The 20955-nt window shown below is 46.3% G+C and overlaps 1 protein-coding gene across 1 annotated transcript in view; it reads right to left on the bottom strand.

The window, feature by feature from the left end:
- Positions 1 to 20955, bottom strand: part of LOC117093601 (zinc finger protein 761-like) — a 174369-nt gene that overhangs the window by 21433 nt on the left and 131981 nt on the right. The window lies entirely within an intron of this gene.

Here is a 20955-nt window from a genome sequence, read left to right as displayed (position 1 = left end):
TATATAGAAAGAAATGAAGAGGAAACAGAAAGAGAATAAAGTAAATCTATTACACATGAGAAAGGCACTTTTGATGAACCTTTCACTTGTTTTTGTGAGATGGAGACTTACTTTGCCACCCAGGCTGCAGTGCAGTGGTGTGATCTCAGCTCACTGCAACCTCTGCTTCCCAGGTTCAAGCGTTTCTTCTGCCTCACCCTCCCTACTGGCTGGGATTATAGGTGCCTGCCACCACAACCGGCTATTTTATTTGTTTTTTTAGTAGAGGTCGGTTGTCGCCATGTTGGTCAGACTGCTCTTGAAATCTGGACCTTGGGCCGGGCGCGGTGGCTCAAGCCTGTAATCCCAGCACTTTGGGAGGCCGAGACGGGCGGATCACGAGGTCAGGAGATCGAGACCATCCTGGCTAACACGGTGAAACTCCGTCTCTACCAAAAAAAAATACAAAAAACTAGCCAGGCGAGGTGGCGGGCGCCTGTAGTCCCAGCTACTCGGGAGGCTGAGGCAGGAGAATGGCGTAAACCTGGGAGGCGGAGCTTGCAGTGAGCTGAGATCCGGCCACTGCACTCCAGCCAGGGCGACAGAGCGAGACTCCATCTCAAAAAAAAAAAAAGAAATCTGGACCTCATAATCTGCCTGCCTTGGCCTCCCAAAGTGCTGGGATTACAGGCGTGAGCCACCGTGCTGAGCCACGAAAGTGCCATTTCTATGTGCTACGGCTCTCTGCTGTCACTCCAGGCATCTGTAAACAATGCTTAACCTGTGCTCAGAATAACCCATGACACGGGCCCCCTCAGCCCCAAGAATTCAAGAAGCAGGAGCCAGGCCTTTTGAAACTTGCGTATAAACTTTACTGAACTGCCCCATGCCAGAGGCTATTGGTATATGCTAGTGCTTATTCATACCTTTTCAAGATAGGTTAAGGCTTTCCCACCAGGACAGAAAAAGCAGAAGTGACTAAAATACTGATAAAAGACATTATCCCCAGGTTTGGACTGCCTCTAACTTTCAAGTCACAAAATAGGCCAGCATCTGTAGCTGAAATAGTGCAAGATTTACAAGACTGCTAGCAATAAAATAGAAGTTACACAGAGACTGTCAGCCGTAAAGCTCAAGGAAAGCAAAATGTATGACTGGATACTCAAGCAGCTACTGAAGAAATCCTGCCAATAAACTCATCTGAGATAAGATCAGGTCTTTCCAATGGTCCTCCTCGGAGTCAGGTGCACCCCCACCAAACAAACTAGGTATTCACCTTATGAGAGTTTGTTCAGTCGGCCTCCTCCAGTCATAAGTCAAATTAAAAGTGGTCTCCAACAACTAGAGGAATTAACTTCAAGAAAGCAAATGGAGGCTTTCAGAATAGCCATGCAAGAAGTCCATCACTGAATACGAGAAAGAATGCCTGTAAGTCTGACAGATCCAGTACACCCCTTTAAACCTGGAGACTCTGTTTAGGTTAAAAAGTAGAATCCAATTTCTCTAGGACCCTATAGGATGGGCCCTATACTGTAATCTCATCCACACCCACTGCTGTTAAACTTGCAGGAATCATGCCTTAGATCCACCACAGTCAGCTGAAACTGGCAGCTCAGGACAAGTGGACCAGCCAGCAAGACCCAGATCATCCAACTGGGCTGATCTTGAGATGAGACCAAGCTGCTGCTGAGGACGACACCCCTGCTCTGCTCCATCCGGAGGCTGACCATTCTACGCATGGCTGAAGCTGGAGGGGATGACAAGCCCTGCTCTAGTCACACACCGGAAGCTGACTAGTCTATGCAGAGCCAAAGCTTCAGGACTAATCAAGCAAGTAAATGTGGTTAGAAATCTTAAGACTAGTAGTTTTCGGCCGGGCGCGGTGGCTCAAGCCTGTAATCCCAGCACTTTGGGAGGCCGAGACAGGCGGATCACGAGGTCAGGAGATCGAGACCATCCTGGCTAACACAGTGAAACCCCGTCTCTACTAAAAATACAAAAACTAGCCGGGCGAGGTGGCGGGCGCCTGTAGTCCCAGCTACTCGGGAGGCTGAGGCAGGAGAATGGTGTAAACCCGGGAGGCAGAGCTTGCAGTGAGCTGAGATCCGGCCACTGCACTCCAGTCCGGGCGACAGAGCGAGACTCTGCCTCAAAAAAAAAAAAAGGACTAGTAGTTTTCCTTGTAATACTAACTATTTTATTATTGTTCTGTCGCTGTGCTCAACCTCCTCCCCCAGGCAAGGACCTCTTCCGTCCTTGCTAGATATGAATATGCTGTACATTGTTTTGCTGTTCTTACCCACCTGAACCATGTTAGAAGAAGCACCTATAGAAATGTGTCCCCACTGCACACATACTACCTGGTCAGGGAACAGTATAACTAAGACTCTATTGTACCATATTTACTATGAGTGTACAAGGACTCGCTTAAGAACTTGTACCTATAAAGGCCAGGCGTGGTTGCTCACACCAGTAATTCCAGCCGTTTTGGAGGCCGAGGACGAGTGGATCACCTGAGGTCGGGAGTTCGAGACCAGCCTCACCAACACGGAGAAACCCTGTCTCGAACAAAGATACAAAATTAAACAGGTACGGTGGTGCATGCCTGTAATCACAGACTTTCGGGAGGCTTAGGCAGGAGAATTGCTTGAACCCAGGAGGTGGAGGTTGTGGTGAGCCATGGTCATGCCACTGCACTCCGGCCTGGGCAACAAGAGTGAAATTCCGTTTCAAAAAAAAAAAAAGTCTTGTACTTATAACCAGACCACCTACTCAATTAGTCAATTTGTGACCAGGAAATAACCAACCTGATGCATGTTATAACCTCAAATTTTCACCTGGTGAAGAGTTTAAAATGCATGCAAGGTCAAAAGAAAGTCCCCTCTTAAGCCAAACCAAGGTCCCTCCCTTTTACCGAGGGCCTATTTCTCTGTATTTTGATGCTTGTCCAGCAGCAGACCTAAACGCACCTGTCTGTAGTAACCTACCTATATTAAGATACTATAGAAATGACTACAAACATGAATGCATGCCACCTTGTCCCTGGGGTGCCAGAAAAAGATTGTCAATATTGCATATCGCGGCACCCCAGCACACAACAAAGGCCAATTATGCTTACCGAAATGCCGGCAAAACCAGATTGTCAAACAAAAACCTGTCGTCCTGTAAACTGCACCATTCTAAAGCCAGACTTACCCATGCGGACTGCGGGGTACCCCACACGTCTCCACACACCTACCCAGCAACCTACCGATACGTTATCAAAAAGGAACCCAGACCAGCAACAATTCCGAGTCTTTAAATCATTCCATAAGCACGTAGACCAGAAGTTACCAGAGCCTCCTCCTTTAGCCAAAAACCTGTTTGCTCGGGTAGTGAAAACATTGCTAGCAGCTTAAGCGTTTCCTCATGTTACGTTTGTAGGAGGACTAACATAGGAGACCAGTGGCCTTAAGAAGCAAAAGACTGGCCGAGCACGATGGCTCACACCTGTAATCCCAGCACTTTGGGAGGCTGAGGAGGGTGGATCACGAGGTCAGGAGATCAAGACCATCCTGGCGAATACGGTGAAACCCCGTCTCTACTAAAAACACAAAAAAATTAGCTGGATGTGGTGGTGGGTGCCTGTAGTCCCAGCTTCTCAGGAGGCTGAGGCAGGAGAATGGCATGAACCCGAGAGGTGGTGGAGCTTGCAGTGAGCCGAGATCGCACCACTGCACTCCAGGCTGGGCAACAGAGCGAGACTCCATCTCAAAAAAAAAAAAAAAAAAAAGAAAGAAGCAAAAGAGTTAATGCCACAAGATAATTTAATTCTAACCTACTCTTCCCCTGAACCGATGCCCACAAGTTCAAGCCTCCAGCTCTTAAAAACTTCCATTATCAGGAGATACTGTGTTGCTCACTAGGAAAAAGCTTTTAGGACTCAGAAGAATTCACTTGTTTACGACAGCAATAGTATAATAAAACACTAAAGAAAACTTCATGGCAAGGCAAAGATGACTCCAGATCACCTCATCCAAGTCCATTCTCCCGTTTCTCTTCCCTAAACCACACCTAGTATCAGCTTGAAGCTCCCAATACCTGGCAAGCCCCTCCGGTCTCTATTAGATCTGTGGGCCGTGTGCCTACCGACAGTTGCCAGGAAAGTGGACAAGGGCTTGTGTACTTGAAACAATTAGACCATCTTTCTTCTCACTCCCGCTGCAACAGGGAGAAACTTGAAGGTATGCTGTCTACAATAACATTAAAGAAAAAAACAAAAGAGATACAGACATAAGAAGAGATATAGACATAAGGAAAGATATAAAAACAGAAGATTAGAAAGACACAGATTGGCCCCTGAAAGACTAATTCAGTACTCTAGGCCAGCTACCTGGGCACAAGGTAAGTCATAAAGCTACCGCACCCCAATTTACACGCTTCACCGTATCCTAAAGTTGCAAGCAGCACTTGAAATCATCACTAATGAAACAGAAAATGCATTCGACTTACTGGCCCAGCAAGCCACGAAAATGAGAAATGCCATCTACCAAAACAGATTAACTTTAGACTACCTCCTAGCCCAGGAAGGAGGAGTATGTAGAAAGTTTAATCTAACTAATTGTTGCCTAGAAATCCAAGACAATAGGAAGGCTATTAGAGAAATAACTGCCAGAATGAAAAAATTAGCCCATGCTCCAGTCCAGACTTAGAAAAAGTAGGCTCCTGAGTCCCTCTTTAGAGGCTGGTTTTCCTCCTTCAGTAGGTTCAAAACCTTAATAGGAGTAGTTCTAGCCATACTAAGAATTTGTTTAATACTCCCTTGCCTCTTACCTCTCCTTGTTAAGAACATTCAATCAACGAAAGAAAAGAAGAACCAGTTTTCCTCTGCCTAGCAAGCTCACTTCAAGGACAGTTATAAGATAACGCTGTTTGCGAAGTCCGAAGGCAAAGGAACGGGCTCCAGACAGCCCCCCACCTTCCCAGAACAAGGGTGAAATAAAAGAAAAAAGGACAAATGTGTGTATTTAGCTGTTCTTGTTTTTCCTTCAACGCAGTTACAAGGCCACCAGCGATGGAAGGACACAAGTTACGCTATGCTATAGATTACGTGACCTATCAATATATGATTTACTGCTTTTATTCAGCTTCTGAAAGCAAAAAACCCCCACTCTGTGTTTGTTGAAATGCTCAAGGCTTTTTAGATGTAAACCCATGGTGCATACGTTAAATAAACGGTGCGTACCTTAAATAAACATCATCCTGTCTCCCCCATATCAGCCTCTCTAGTCCTCAGTTTCCCACAACACCATCTCTGCGCCTCCTCTGCCCTCTCCATTAAATTCCCTCTTCCCTGTTATACCCCCCTGACCCCACTCTCTGGCAGCCTAGATCCCCAGGTGTCCTCCCTGCTGTGGTTCTCCCTCTGTTCTCCTTGCCACTAGCACCACTCTGCTGTCTGCCCCGGCTCCAAATGCCTCCTCCTCTCCCTCACCCTGTTGAGCCTCCCTCTTTGCTGCCCCTCTCCCTACATTGCTGTCCTTCATCTCTCTGTACATCTAGCTTTTCTCTACATTTCTCCAGTTGCTTTTCTCCTCCTGCTTTCTTATTGTTTTCTTTCCACTTTTGCTGTCTCTTGGCAAACCCCTCACCCATCCTCTACTTTGCCATCTGTTGTGGGTCTTTCTCATTCTTCTTTTCTGTCTCAGGTTTTCTACTGCTCTCTCTCCGTCTCCTGATCCCTTTGGCCCACACAATCACAGGAGGGTTTGGAGTAAGACGCCTGCATCCCGGTGGAGCACATTTTCCAGGGGCTGGAGCTGGGCAGGCAAGAACACCCCGTGTCACAGGGCGGGCCCCGGGCACCTCCCCAGCGCGGGCTCAGGAGAAGCGGCGACTGTGGAGGGGAGACCTGTGGAGCAGCAGGGCCCGGCACGAGGACGGGGGTGAAGGGGCGATGGCGCCTTAAGACAAGGGTGGGGTCTGCAGGATCCCAGGACCAGGCAGAGGACGCGGCCTTCCCGGGACTGGGGCAGCGGCGCTGCGCTTCAGGGGCCTACGAGGGCGAGAATCCACCTCTCGGGTGAGGACTTTAAAAAGCGCGGGGCGGGAGGAGTCAGAAGAACATTGAGAGCAGGAAAACTACGCGATAGAAAGTGTATACATTGCCCTATAGCAGAAAGACCCGGGACGGGACCAGCCTCAGGGCGACCTTAAACCCAAAGGGAAGCGACCCCCGGCCTCTCACGGGGATGTCTCAATTTGCTCTGGGTGAAGGAAGACGGCTGAGAATTTCCAGGTTTGTGGGGATCCCAAGTCCCAGCTACGGAAGGACCGAGGACCTGGGAAGCGCAGACAATAGAAGACAGGGCGAACTCACGCGCCGCGTTGGAACCGTCACTCCACGCGATCCGCTTCCTGGTCTGCGCGAATCTGCGCGCGCAGGACAGAAGCCAGGCCTGGGCGGGACCCGCGAGGAGGTGGGCGGGGCCTGGGCGAGGTAGGGGCGGGACGCGAGGTGGAGAGACCTTGCCCTTTAGAACCCGCAAAGGGCGGGGCCTGGGGTGGGGGGAGCGGGGGGACCTGTGCGTCTCTCAGCCTTGTTCCTAGCACCTCTGTTTTTGAGTTTTGGAGGCGAGATCGGCCAGGAAGGCTGAGGCATGATTCAAAAGCCCTGGAATTGTCTGGAACGGGAATGCAAGCTAGAATGTAAAATGCAAGGCCGGGCCTTGGCGGAACGTACGATTTCATGCTAAGGGCCCATAGAACAGAACAGAAATCCTCTCCCTTTCTATTCTCCATTCACTCGGGAGGGAGAGTCCAACCTGTGCTCAGCTTCAGAGATTTCCCTAAAGCCACCCGTCCGCATGGGATGCAGGACGGAGTGCTCAGGCCAGAGAGGTGTGAGGTTACAGCTTGTTGGATAAACACAGCAAGGATGCTGGGGCGGGGGCGGGAGCCTGAGGTCCCAGCTACTCAGGAAGCAGCGGTGGGAGGATCGCTGAGCCTGGCCGTCCAGGCCAGCCTGGGCGACAAAGTAACACTCCCTCCCGCAGGGCTCCCTTCCTCCTCTCTCTTTTTTTCATTTTCTTTTAACGTTTTAAAATACAATTTTGGGCCGGGCGCGGTGGCTCAAGCCTGTAATCCCAGCACTTTGGGAGGCCGAGACGGGCGGATCACGAGGTCAGGAGATCGAGACCATCCTGGCTAATACGGTGAAACCCCGTCTCTACTTAAAAATACAAAAAAACTAGCCGGGCGACGAGGCGGGCGCCTGTAGTCCCAGCTACTCGGGAGGCTGAGGCAGGAGAATGGCATAAACCCGGGAGGCGGAGCTTGCAGTGAGCTGAGATCCAGCCACTGCACTCCAGCCTGGGTGGCAGAGCAAGACTCCGTCTCAAAAAAAAAAAAAAAAAAAAAAAATACAATTTTGGTGGTGTGAGATAGAGATCCAACAGTATTCTTTTTTCCATGTGGATATCTAGTTAGTTGTCCCAGCACATTTGTGGAAGAGATCTATTACTTTCTTTTACTTATTTATGTACTTATTTCTTTTCTTTTGTTTTGAGACAGAGTATTTGTCTGTCACCCAGGCTGGAGTGCAGTGGCGGGATCTGGGGTCACTGCAGCCTCTGCCGCCTGGGTTCAAGCGATTCCCCTGCCTGAGCCTCCGTAGTAGCTGCTATTACATGCATATGCCACCATGCCCGTCTAATTTTTATATTTGTACGCGGGTTCACCATATTGGCCAGGCTGGTCTCAAACTCCTGACTTAAAGTGATCCATCTGCCTCGGACTCCGAAAGTGCTGAAAGTACAGGTGTGAGCCACCGCGCCTGACCCAACAAATGCTGTTTACTTGACTTTCTAATTGTTGAGAAAATTTAATTGAAAGCTATGGGTAAAAGAAAGAGAGATCAGACTGTTACTGTGTCTAGGTAGAAAGAAGTAGACATAAGAGACTCCATTTTGTTCTGTACTAAGAGAAATTCTTCTGCCTTGAGATGCTGTTAATCTGTAATCCTATCCCCAACCCTGTGCTTGCAGAGACATGTGCTGTGTTGACTCAAGGTTTAATGGATTTGGGGCTATGCAGGATGTGCTTTGTTAAACAAGTGCCTGAAGGCAGTATACTTGGTAAAAGTCATCACCATTCTCTAATCTCAAGTACCCAGGGACACAAACACTGTGGAAGGCCAAGGCCGCAGGGACCTCTGCCTAGGAAAGCCAAGTATTGTCCAAGGTTTCTCCCCATGTGATAGTCTGAAATATGGCCTTGTGGGAAGGGAAAGACCTGATCGTCCCCTAGTCCAACACCCATAAATGGTTTGTGCTGAGGAGGATTAGTAAAAGAGGAAAGAAAGCCTCTTGGCAGTTGAGATAGAGAAAGCCATCTGTCTCCTGCCAGTCCCTGGGCAATGCAATGTCTGAGTGTAAAACCTGATGGTATGTTCTATTTACTGAGATAGGAGAAAACTGCCTTAGGGCTGGAGGTGAGACGCGCTAGGGGCAATGCTGATCTTTATGCACGGAAGATGTTTATGGAGATGTGTGCATATATGCACATCAAAGCACAGCACTTTTCCTTAAACTTATTTATGACACAGAGATCTTTATTCAAATGTCTTCCTGCTGACCCTCTCCCTACTATTACGGTATTGTACTGCCACTTCCCCCTCTCTGAGATGGTAAAGATAATGATCAATAAATATTGAGGGAACTCAGAGATGGGTGCCAGCGTAGGTCCTCCGTATGCTGAGCGCCGGTCCCCTGGGCCCACTTTTTCTTTCTCTGTACTTTGTCTCTGTGTCTCTTTCTTTTCTCAAGTCTCATTCCACCTGTGAGAAACGCCCACAGGTGTGGAGGGGCTGGCCCCCTTCAGAAAACAAAACAAAAAACTCTTCCCCCAAATGGCAAATCATCTGCACAACAATAATAGAGAAAAATAAAAATCATTTCATTAATAAATAAGCCTTAGACTGGATTGTGATGGGAAATAGAGGCAAATAGCTAAGAGGCTGAAAAAAGAGAAAGACATTTTGCTTTTCTTTTTTTTTTTTTTTTGAGATGGAGTCTCGCTCTGCCGCCCAGGCTAGAGTGCAGTGGCCGGATCTCGGCTCACTGCAAGCTCCGCCTCCTGGGTTTACGCCATTCTCCTGCCTCAGTCTCCCGAGTAGCTGGGACTACAGGCGCCCGCCACCTCGCCCGGCTAGTTTTTTGTATTTTTTTTTTAGTAGAGACGGGGTTTCACCCTGTTAGCCAGGAAGGTCTCGATCTCCTGACCTCGTGATCCGCCCGTCTCGGCCTCCCAAAGTGCTGGGATTACAGGCTTGAGCCACCGCGCCCGGCCGACATTTTGCTTTTCTATACAACAATTAGGTTCATGTTTTCAAGTTAAGCACTAATCAGGCCTCAGGGAAGAGGAGGTGACAACACCATTGGTCACACATAGTTCATCCTGCCTCTACTTGGTAATGGAGGTTGTAGGGTCCAGCCCTATGGGGCTTAGCGGGTGTTCTCCCTGTGTGCAGAGATGAGCGACTGTAATAAATAAAGACAAAAGACAAAGAGATAAAAACAGCTGGCCGTGGGGACCACTGCCATCTACATGTGGAGACCGGTAGTGGTCCCTAAGGACTGGGGGCCCTGACATTTACTGCATACAAGACAAGGGGGCAGGGTAAGGAGGGTGAATCTTCTAAGTGATTGACAAGGTGAAGCAACTCACGTGATCACAGAACAGGTGATCCTTCCATTTTAGGTAACTGAAGCAGAGAGAGAGAGAAGGCAGCATACATCAGTGTTTCTTCTCTGCATTTATGAGAAAGACTAAAGACTTTAAGACGTTCACTGTTTTTGCTACTGCTGTCCACTACGGACTTCAAAGAGGAACCAGCAGTATGGGAGGAACATAAAACTGGATGAGGAGCATGACCATTGAAGTACAGCACCACGGGGAGGGATTTAGGCCTCCGGATGACTGTGGGCAGGCCTGGATAATATCTAGCCTTCCACAAGAAGCTGGTGGAGCAGACTGTTCCCTGACTCCTCCAAGGAAAGGAGACTCCCTTTTGCAGTCTGCTGAGTAATGGGTATCTTCCCAGACACTGCCATTACTGCTTGACCAAGGATCCCTCAAGCAGCCTTATGCGGGCGTGACAAAAGGCTCACCTCTTGCCTTCTAGGTCACTTCTCACAATGTCCCTTCATTACCTCACCCTACACCTGCTGGTTATTCCTAGGTTGTATTAGTAATGCAACAAAGAGTAATATTAAAAGCTAATGATTAATAATGTTTACAATAATGATTGATAATTGTCCGTGATCATCTCTATATCTAATTTGTATTTGACTATTCTTATTCTAACTATTTTCTTTATTATATTATACTGAGACAGTTTGTGCCTTCAGTCCCTTGCCTCAGCACCTAGGCAATCTTTTGCCCATAGAAGGTGACCATCTGTCTCAGCTAATTAGCTTCATCCTGAGGGAGGGGGAGAAACCCTAACCTAGGTCTTTTTGACAAGTGTGAGTTTTGCACCATGGTGACAGGTGCCCTCTCTGGTGAGGCTCCTACAATCCGACAGAAACTGATGTCAATAGTAAATAATAAAATTTAGAATATATGATGAAGTATAGCGTTTATTTGAACACAAAGTGTGAGGATAGCCACCTGGAAACATCAACTCCAAATGAATGGGATCAGCGTTCCCAAGTAGAGACGTTAAGTTTTCACACACAGGGAAAGACAGAGAAGCTTTAGCAGAATCACCACATTTTCCATTCAAGACCAGTGGATAGGATAGGGTGCAGTAAGTTGATTGGTGATGGATTGATATACCTCAAGGAAAGTTACTTTATCACTTGATATAAAGGGGCAATGATCCGAGGAGGTCTTAGTTCTGGGGCTACTTAGTCTTTCTAACTATTTACAGGAAAATTCCTTTTTCTTTTTTAAAATGAAGTATTGCTCTCTCACCCAGAATGGAGTGCAGTGGTGCAATCTCAGCTCACTGCAAACTACACCTCTCGTATTCAAGCAGTTCTCCTGCCTCACCTTCCCAAGTAGCTGGGATTACAGGCAGACACCACCACGCCTAGCTAATTTTGTTTTCATTTTGTTTTCTGAGACAGAGTCTCATGGTGTTGCCTAGGCTGGAGTGCAGTGACATGATCTCAGCTGCTCGCTGCAACCTGTCTCCCAGGTTCAAGTGATTCTCCTGCCTCACCCTCCTGAGTAGCTGGGATTACAGGGGTGCATGACCATGCCCAGCTAATTTTTGTATTTTTTGTAGAGACGGGGTTTCACCATGTTGTCCAGGCTGGTCTCGAACTCCTGACCTTGTGATCCAACCGCTTCAGCCTCCGAAAGTGTCGGGATTACAGGCATGAGCCATCGCACCCTGCCTGACAAATACATATTTTTATGAACATTTTAAATGTAAAACTAGCCTGCCACATCTTTGTAAGGACCTGGTTTCCATGTTGCAATTTTTTCACTTTGAATATTTAAACACTTTTTGTTTAGTCTGTGTAGGGTCCAGCCCTATGGGGCTTAGCAGGTGATCTCCTTGTGTGCAGAGATGAGAGACTGTAATAAAGAAACACACAAGTGTCTCCGTGGAGACACTTGCAGACTAAAAGCAAATGACATAAACACACCAGTATTAGTAACGCCAATAACAAACGTGAACCTCCAATGGGTTTGATCCACTTGAAAGGATTTATATCAGGTAGTCCTTTTGTAATTGTTTCAAGTATGTCAGAACCAGGAACGGTAGTTAAGGGAGCCAGGGAAGCCTCAAAAATTTGTTCCTTAAGTGTTGAAATGTCTAAGGTTCAATGATCATCCCAGGCTTTTAGATGCCTTTGGACCTTTTCCCAACTATGTTGATCTTCTCTGTAAGCATAGGGTGTTATGCAAAAATCAGTGTATTCCAATCACATTGTAGTTGCATTCAGTATGCTAAATTCATCATTCTGTCTCCCAACCAGATTACACTCTGGCGGAGGTCATTAATTTGATTGGCCACTATTTGATCAGTCTGAGCCTTAGAATTCCAAAGTCGATGGACTTATTTTGCCATGTTTCCACATCATGGGCTGTCTGGACCGAGTTAGGAATGGCTACTCCAGCAGTAGCCGCTGTTGTGGTAACAGCAAATAAACCTGCAATCACAGCAATGAGTATAAAAATGAATCTCCTAGTTCTTTTAAGGATCCCTTTAAGGACTTCATTGACTATATGAATAGAAGGAGAAGATTCCTGGGACGGTGTAAAGAAACTGGTATCCATATCCCTTTCCTGGCCCTGACCAGGAGAACACTTGTTTTTGGGTCAAATGTAGCATCAATACACATAAACAATTTGCAGTTATTGCATCCAACAATTTGGCTATCAGGGATGATAATTATGTTTCCAACCAATAACATATATAGTCACTGGTTTAACACAGCTCCTTATGGGTACCACTGCATCAGAAATTAAAGTGACCTTATACATGTTTGTTTTGGTATTTGTAAGAATTTTTTTGTAAGCTACATTCCATAATCTGATTCCGGATAAGGGTGCAGCCAACTTCCACAATTCAGGATGTTCTGGGGTAACTATAGGATTAATCATTTTTGGTCTAGGAGGAACAATGCACTTGTCCAACCATTTGAATGGGTAAGGAGATACCCATTTCTTCTTTTAGGACTGCCAGCCTTCTTCTTCATAATCGATTACGTAGTTCAACTCTGAACTTTGGGTATTTTGGTCAGAGCAATCTCGCCAATATACCCTTTTGGGGCCCAGTCAATGACAGTCCCTGTGATGGGACTCCGGTGGCACTGCTGGTGTTGGAGCATTGCAGTCACTCCATAGGATGTTTCCAATTACTAAAGCTGCCTTTATAGTGTCTTTTAAAGAGTCTGACAATCCTTGCGTTTTATTGTGATTTACTGTGACAGGAATTCTCCGTTCCTCAAATGAATTTATTTTAACGGTCAGAACCTGAAAAGAATTACTACTCAAAACATTATGCACCTGATAAGAATCATTACTGGAGGCTGGTACAGTCCACATTCAATTTTGATTAGAGAATGCCAAACAGCCAGGTGCAATTCCTGTGCACAATAGTGGAAATCTATATCCAATGGACACATTAAAATGCATCCCTTCTTCATCTGGTTGATCCTGAAATCTGTCATCATTAGGGACCGGCATGAATGCACTGTCATTAGTATAAACCTCCACTGAGGAATCCATCCATGAAACAGATCGAATAAGAGGGGGAAACAGGACATATGCCCAGTAGGTGTAATTGTGAGTTGCTGTAGTCCGAGGTATACTTACCACTGCAGTAACTACCAGAAAGGCAGCCAAGATAATATTACCTGTAGTTTTTGGAATCCCCTTGTCCTGTAGGTGTCTCTCAGTCTCTTTGAACATTACTTTTATCTGACCCCATGTCAGCGAGGTGGAATTTTCTGTATTGGGAGTTGTAGGGCGAGGCTGTGATGTTAAGATCACAATTTTTTTTTTTTTTGAGGTGGAGTCTCGCTCTGTCGCCCAGGCTGGAGTGCAGTGGCTGGTTCTCAGCTCACTGCAAGCTCCGCCTCCTGGGTTTATGCCATTCTCCTGCCTCAGCCTCCGAATAGCTGGGACTACAGGCGCCCGCCACCTCGCCCGGCTAGTTTTTTTTTTGTATTTTTTAGTAGAGACGGGGTTTCACCGTGTTAGCCAGAATGGTCTCGATCTCCTGACCTCGTGATCCGCCCGTCTCGGTCTCCCAAAGTGCTGGGATTACAGGCTTGAGCCACCAGGCCCGGCAAGATTACAAATTTTATTAGTCAGGTGATGAGCCTTGAGTTTCGATTTCCGGAGGCTGTTTGCCTTTTGTTTCTGATGGTTCTTCAAGACTGGAGTCATGGTACAATTCCAGCTGACGGGAGGGAACCCAAACAGGTTGTTGGTCCTTTCCTGGGGAGACACAAGCATAACCCCTATGCCATTTTATTACAGTGCTTAATTCCCATTTATTAGTTTTTGTGTCCTTCCACCATACTCTCTTGCCTTTTTGTGGATCAAATTTATTACCAGTAAACTGTTGTTCTGCTGCTGTGAAAGGCTGATTTTTAGCCAGATTAAAAACATTTAATGTGAACAGAGCTAAATTTACATTAAAAAAAGAGCACTGGCATCCCCTTTCTTTTTGTTACCTTGCTTGCAAAGCTGGTCTTTGAGAGATTTATTAGCTCATTCCACCAGTGCCTGTCCTTGAGAATTATAGGGAATTCCAGTAGTGTGAATAATGTCCCATGCTTGAGTGAACTTTTTAAAGGCAATGCTGGTGCTTGGGACCATTATCAGTTTTAAGCTTGGCGGGGCAGCCCATAACTGGGAAACAGGAAAGCACCTGTCGTTTAACATGAGTAGTACTTTCTCCTGTTTGGCACATAGCCCAGAGGAAGAGGGAAAATGTGTACACTGTTACATGCACGAAAGAAAGTCTCCCAAAAGCTGGAAAGTAGGTTATGTCCATTTGCCAGAGGGCATTGGGGGAAAGGCCTCGAGGATTAACTTTCGAGGGAAGTGGCTGTAAAATTAACACTTGGCAAGAAGGACATTGCCGTACTACGGTTTTTGCCTGTTTCCATGAGAGGAGGAACTTGCTTCTGAGTCCTGCAGCATTGGCATGAGTTAGGGTATGAAAATTTTGCACGACGGTAAAAATGTAAGCGACTAAAGCATCAACTCTGGTATTGGCTGCCAAAAGAGGTCCTGGAAGAGATGTATGAGCTCGAATATGAGTAATGTAAAAGGGAGCAGAGTGCGCTCTGAGAATTGCCTGAAACCTTTGAAAAAGTGAAAGTAGGCCAGGCGCGGTGGCTCAAGCCTGTAATCCCAGCACTTTGGGAGGCCGAGACGGGCGGATCACGAGGTCAGGAGATCGAGACCATCCTAGCTAACCCGGTGAAACCCCGTCTCTACTAAAAAACACAAAAAACTACCTGGGCGAGGTGGTGGGCATCTGTAGTCCCAGCTACTCGGGAGGCTGAGGCAGGAGAATGGCGTAAACCCGGGAGGCAGAGCTTGCAGTAAGCTGAGATCCGGCCACTGCACTCCAGCCTGGGCGACAAAGCGAGACTCCATCTCAAAAAAAAAAAAAAAAAAAAAAAATGAAAGTAAACTGTCATCAGGGAAAACTTAATTAGCGCCGTTTCTATGTTGTGCGCAACATGCACGATGTATGCAGAATTGGAAACAATGTTGACAGGTTCAGAAAATCCTCAAGGACAGCCATAACAGCGATAAAAGTTCAGCTTGCTGTACAGAAATAGATCCTGTGTTAAGAACGCATTCTCGTGGCCCTGTGTATGCAGCACGGCCATGAGAGGAAGTGTCAGTAAAAAGAGTAACAGCTCCAGTTAGTGGAGTACTTTTAGTAATGTTAGGTAAAATCCAGGAAGCGAGTTTTAGGAACCGGAACAATATTACATTAGGGTAATGATTGTCAATTATACCAAGGAAACTGGCCAGATTTACTTGCCAAGCAACAGTTTGTAAAAGCTTGTCAAACTTGTTGACGGTTTAATGGAACAATAATTTTTTTGAGATTCCGGTCCCAAAAGTCATAAAAAGATGGGAGTGAGCTTGTCCAATAAGGTTAGAAATTTGGTCAAGGTAAATAGTAAGTGTCCTTAGAGAGCTATGGGGAAGAAAACACCATTCAATTAAATCTTGTTCTTGAGTAATAATTCCTGTTGGAGAATGTTCAATGGGAAAAATTAAAATAGTAAAGGTAATTTGGGATTGAATCTAGTGACCTGAGACCACTGCACTGTTTGTCCAACCAACCATAACTCAGACTCAGTTTCAGGTGTGAGGAACATTTTATTGTGCAAATATGGATCCCCTCGTAATGGGGTTAACAGGTTAGACATAGCATATGTAGGGATGCCCAAAGAAGGGTGAATCCAATTAATATCTCCAAGGAATCTTTTTCTTTTTTGAGACAGAGTATCACTCTGTCACCCAGGCTGGAGTGCAGTGGCGTGATCTCCGCTCACTGCAAGCTCTGCCTCCAGGTTCACGCCATTCTCCTGCCTCAGCCTCCTGAGTAGCTGGGACTACAGGTGCCCGCCACCACTCCCAGCTAATTTTTTGTACTTTCAGTAGAGACAGCGTTTCACAGTGTTAGCCAGGATGGTCTCAATCGCCTGACCTCATGATCCACCCGCCTCAGCCTCCCAAAGTGCTGGGATTACAGGCATGAGCCACTGCACCCCGCCCAAGCAATTTTTCAAAGTCATTTAAAGTTTTTAAGGAGTCTCTCCTAAGCTGGACCTTTTGTGGTTTAATCACCTTGTCTTCTAATTGCATGCCCCAATATTGAAAAGGAGAAGTTCGAACTTTCTCTGTGCAACAGTCAAACCTGCATCTGAAACAGCCTGTTGAATCACAGAAAAGCAGGAAATCAAAACAGCGCACGTGGGGGCCACGCAGAGGATATCATTCATATAGCAAATGAAGTAACACTGGGGAAACTGATCCCTAACTGGGTGAAGCACGTGCCCCACAAAGTACTGACGAATAGTGGGACTGTTACGCATTCCCTGTAGCAAGACTTTCCAATGGAGGCCTGCAGCTGGAGCATTATCATTGAGGGAAAGGACCGTAAAAGCAAATTTGTCAAAGTCCTGAGAGGCTAGTGGAATGTTAAAAAAGCAATCGTTAAGATCTATGATGATTAGAGGCCAACACTCAGGGAGCATGGAGCGGGAGAGGAAACCAGGTTGCAACATCTCCATTGTTGAAGTACAGCATTAACTGCCCTGAGATCAGTGAGGGTTCTCCATTTTCCAGGTTTCTTTCGGATAACAAAGACAGGTGAATTCCATGGAGAAAAACATTCCTCAATGTGCCCCAATTCTAACTGTTCCAGGACTAAATTATGGAGCACCTCCAGCTTATTTTTTTGGGAGTGGCCACTGATCCACCCAAACCAGTTTCTGAGTTTTCCAAGTTAAAGGGATGGGATCTGGAGGCTTTTTTTTTTTTTTTCCAAGACAGAGTTTCGCTCTTTTTACCCAGGCTGGAGTGCAATGGCATGATCTCGGCTCACCGCAACCTCTGCCAAGCGATTCTCCTGCCTCAGCCTCCCGAGTAGCTGGGATTACAGGCATGCGCCACCACCCCGGCTAATTCTGTATTTTTAGTAGAGACGGGGGTTTCTCCATGTTGGTAAGGCTAGTCTTGAACTCCCGACCTCAGGTGATCCACCTGCCTTAGCCTCCCAAAGTACTGGGATTACAGGCGTGAGCCACCGCACCTGGCTAGATCTGGAGGCTTGATAGTGACTGCTTCTACAAAGAATAACCAAGCCTTTTGGGGTCAAATTTATAGGACGATTGAATAGGTTCAGTAATACCCTGGGCTGATTTTCCCAGACCAGTGCCTTGAACAAATCCCATTTTTTTCATAATGTTTTTACTTTGCTCACTGTAAGTAGCATGTGGAAATGAAATTTGTGCATCCCACTGTTGTAAAAGATCTCTTCCCCAGAGATTAACTGGAATAGGTGTAATTAGAGGTCGAATAGTATTGCGGGATCTGGCCAGTAGCCTGCAATGCAACGGGGCTCTCTCTTTGTTCCCAGGCAGATCAAAGAAATAATAGATACACACAAAATAGTGAAAGCTGGGTCCAGTGGGCTCACCACCTTCTGGTCCCATGGTGCTGCCAATGCACTGGATATGCCAGCATTTATTATTAAGTTTAGTGAGGGTGGGGGTAGGTTAGTGAGAAATTTAGGGTCATTTGATTATGAGGTGAGATGGTCATATGGGGATGAAGTAATTCTTCAACATAACATCTGTATGCAGAAGTACAGTATACAGAGCTAAGAATTTACAATAGGCCGGGCGCGGTGGCTCAAGCCTGTAATCCCAGCACTTTGGGAGGCCGAGACGGGCGGATCACGAGGTCAGGAGATCGAGACCATCCTGGCTAACATGGTGAAACCCCGTCTCTACTAAAAAATACAAAAAAAACTAGCCGGGCGACGTGGCGGGCGCCTGTAGTCCCAGCTGCTCGGGAGGCTGAGGCAGGAGAATGGCGTAAACCCGGGAGGCGGAGCTTGCAGTGAGCTGAGACCCGGCCACTGCACTCCAGCCTGGGCGGCAGAGCAAGACTCCGTCTCAAAAAAAAAAAAAAAAAAAAAAAAAAGAATTTACAATATAAGTGTGCACAGTAATTTCTAACAGAGCCTTAAAACAGACACACTGTCTTTCCATAACCTATGATTAGCAAGATATTAATCAGCAATAACAGTTGCAGCAAACGCTGCTTACAGACAATCCATAGAAACAAGACATGAAGCTAGACAACTAGTTAGACCAGAAATTCTCAGAAGGGAGTATGCCTTAACCCTAAAGAGGTCTAGAAGGGCCGTGGCAAGATGAGGGCATAGCCCTATCTTATCCACATGGACAGGCACCCCTCATGTGTCCGTTTATAGGCTCTCCACAAGGGTCGCATTCCATTCCCAGAGCTATGAACATCTGCTTTTCTGGGATAGGAATCTTGGGGATGTGAAACCTCCCTGACTGTACGTCCATTCATAGGCTCTCTGCAGGGGAAAGCACATCACAAGCTCTTGGCTCATTCTGGAAGTCCAACCTGGCATTGTCTTTACACAATCCTGCACGCAATTTTGTATTTACAATAATCAGGAGCATTTCGTCTCTTATTCCATAGAAATAGTTTCAGGGGGTCTCCCTACAGAATAGTACCAGTCTGTCCCTCCAGGCCAGGACAACATAAAACAGTGGAACTTTCATAAGCCTTGGAGGCCTGACCAACTCCCTTGAACCTGGTGGATGTGCATCCTTTGGGCAAGTCACGAGGCCATTGATGTAAAGCAATAATGGAAACATCAGCACCCATGTCAATCATGCTCACGAATTTCTTTCCCTGTACATGCATGGAACAAACAGGTCGGGTGTCAGAAATTTTGTTAGCCCAGTAAATTGCTTTACCCTGATTATCTGTACTCCCAAAACCTCCAGTTCTTTTATGAGAACTAGATCTGAATGGAATGTATGGCAGAACAAGTTGAGCAATTCAATCTCCTGCAGAGGCTTGCCAAGGAACTACAGAACTAACAATAATGTGTATTTCCCCAGAGAAATCAGAATAAATCACACCAGTATGTACCTGAGCACCTTTTAAATTTAAGCTTGAGGGACCAACCAATAAACCAACAGAGTCAGGCAGCAAGGGTCCAAAAACACCCGTGGGAACAGCGATTGGTGACTCTCCAGGCAAAAGGGAAATGTCCCTAATAACTCCCATGCCAGAGTGCAGTGACATGACCACAGCTCACTGCAGCCTCAACCTCCCAGGCTGAAGCCATCCTCCCACCACAGACTCCACAGTAGCTGGCCCTGCAGTCATATGCCACCATGCCCAGCTAATTTTTGTATTTTTTCTAGACAAAGTGGTTTCACCATGTTGCCCAGGCTAGTTTTGAATACGTGGGCTCACATGACCCACCTGTCTTGGCCTCTGAAAGTGCTAGGATTACAGGCCTGGGACACTGCATCTGATCTCATCATAAATTTGATGTTTCTTCTTGTTTCAATTTTAGCAGAATTTATATTGCTTTGATAAGAGTCTCTTTTCAAACTCATGTCTTACCCTCCGGAGTGCCTTAAACTAGAGCCTGTTCAGACTTGTTATAACAGACTTGTACCAGGTTATTTTGTTGCAAAAACTGAAATTCATGCACAATTTTCTCATAATACATATTTTTCCATGAACATCTTCAAGATCCCTTGTACCAGAAAACTGTATTTAAGAGGACATTTAAAAAATGTAGATATTCAAGTGCCACTTATTTCTGGGATGCAAGGATGGTTCAACATATTCAAGCAAATCAATGTGATATACCACTTGAACAGAATGAAAGATGAAAACCACATCATCTCAATAGATGGATAAAAAGTATTTCACATAATTCAAAATCCAGTAATCATAGAAATCCTAAACAAAATAGAGAAGGAAATGTAACTCAACAATAGAAAGACTATCTGTGAAATGACCAATGAGTAAACAGTCAAGCAGGGGAAATGGAATGCTTTTCCTGTAGGATCGCACATGATGCAAGAATTCTCTCACCCCTTCTATTCAATCAATACTGGCTGTCCTAGCCAGAGCAGTGAAATGGCAGAGGAAATAAAACTCATCCAAATCAGAACAAAAGAAGTAAAATTATACTTGTTTATAGATGACATGATCTTCTATGTAGAAAATCACAGGCCGGGCGCGGTGGCTCAAGCCTGTAATCCCAGCACTTTGGGAGGCCGAGACGGGCGGATCACGAGGTCAGGAGATCGAGACCATCCTGGCTAACACGGTGAAACCCCGTCTCTACTAAAAATACAAAAAACTAGCCGGGCGAGGTGGCGGGCGCCTGTAGTCCCAGCTGCTCGGGAGGCTGAGGCAGGAGAATGGCGTGAACCCGGGAGGCGGAGCTTGCAGTGAGCTGAGAACCGGCCACTGCACTCCAGTCCGGGCGACAGAGCGAGACACCGCCTCAAAAAAAAAAAAAAAAAAAAAAAAAATCACAAAGAGTCAACCAAAATACTACTGGAACTAGGTAACATATTCAGTAGATTTGCACAACACATTATCAGCACCAAAAATTAGTTGAATTTCCATACTCTAACAATAAACAATTTCAAAAGAAAATTTTAAGACACTTCCATTTGCTAGAGAACTTAAAGAAATACTGCCGGGCACAGCGGCTCACGCCTGTAATCCCAGCACTCTGGGAGGCCGAGATGGGCGGATCACGAGGTCAGGAGATTGAGACCATCCTGGCTAACACAGTGAAACCCTGTCTCTACTAAAAAATACAAAAAATTAGCTGGGCATGGTGGCGGGCGCCTGTAGTCCCAGCTACTCGGGAGGCTGAGGCAGGAGAATGGCATCAACCCAGGAGGCGGAGCT

The sequence above is a fragment of the Trachypithecus francoisi genome, unplaced genomic scaffold, assembly GCF_009764315.1.
Source record: "Trachypithecus francoisi isolate TF-2019V2 unplaced genomic scaffold, Tfra_2.0 Lachesis_group12, whole genome shotgun sequence".
Taxonomy (NCBI): Eukaryota; Metazoa; Chordata; class Mammalia; order Primates; family Cercopithecidae; genus Trachypithecus; species Trachypithecus francoisi.
The sequence above is the reverse complement of the archived record's forward strand: the minus strand, read 5'-3'. Positions and strand labels throughout refer to the sequence as shown.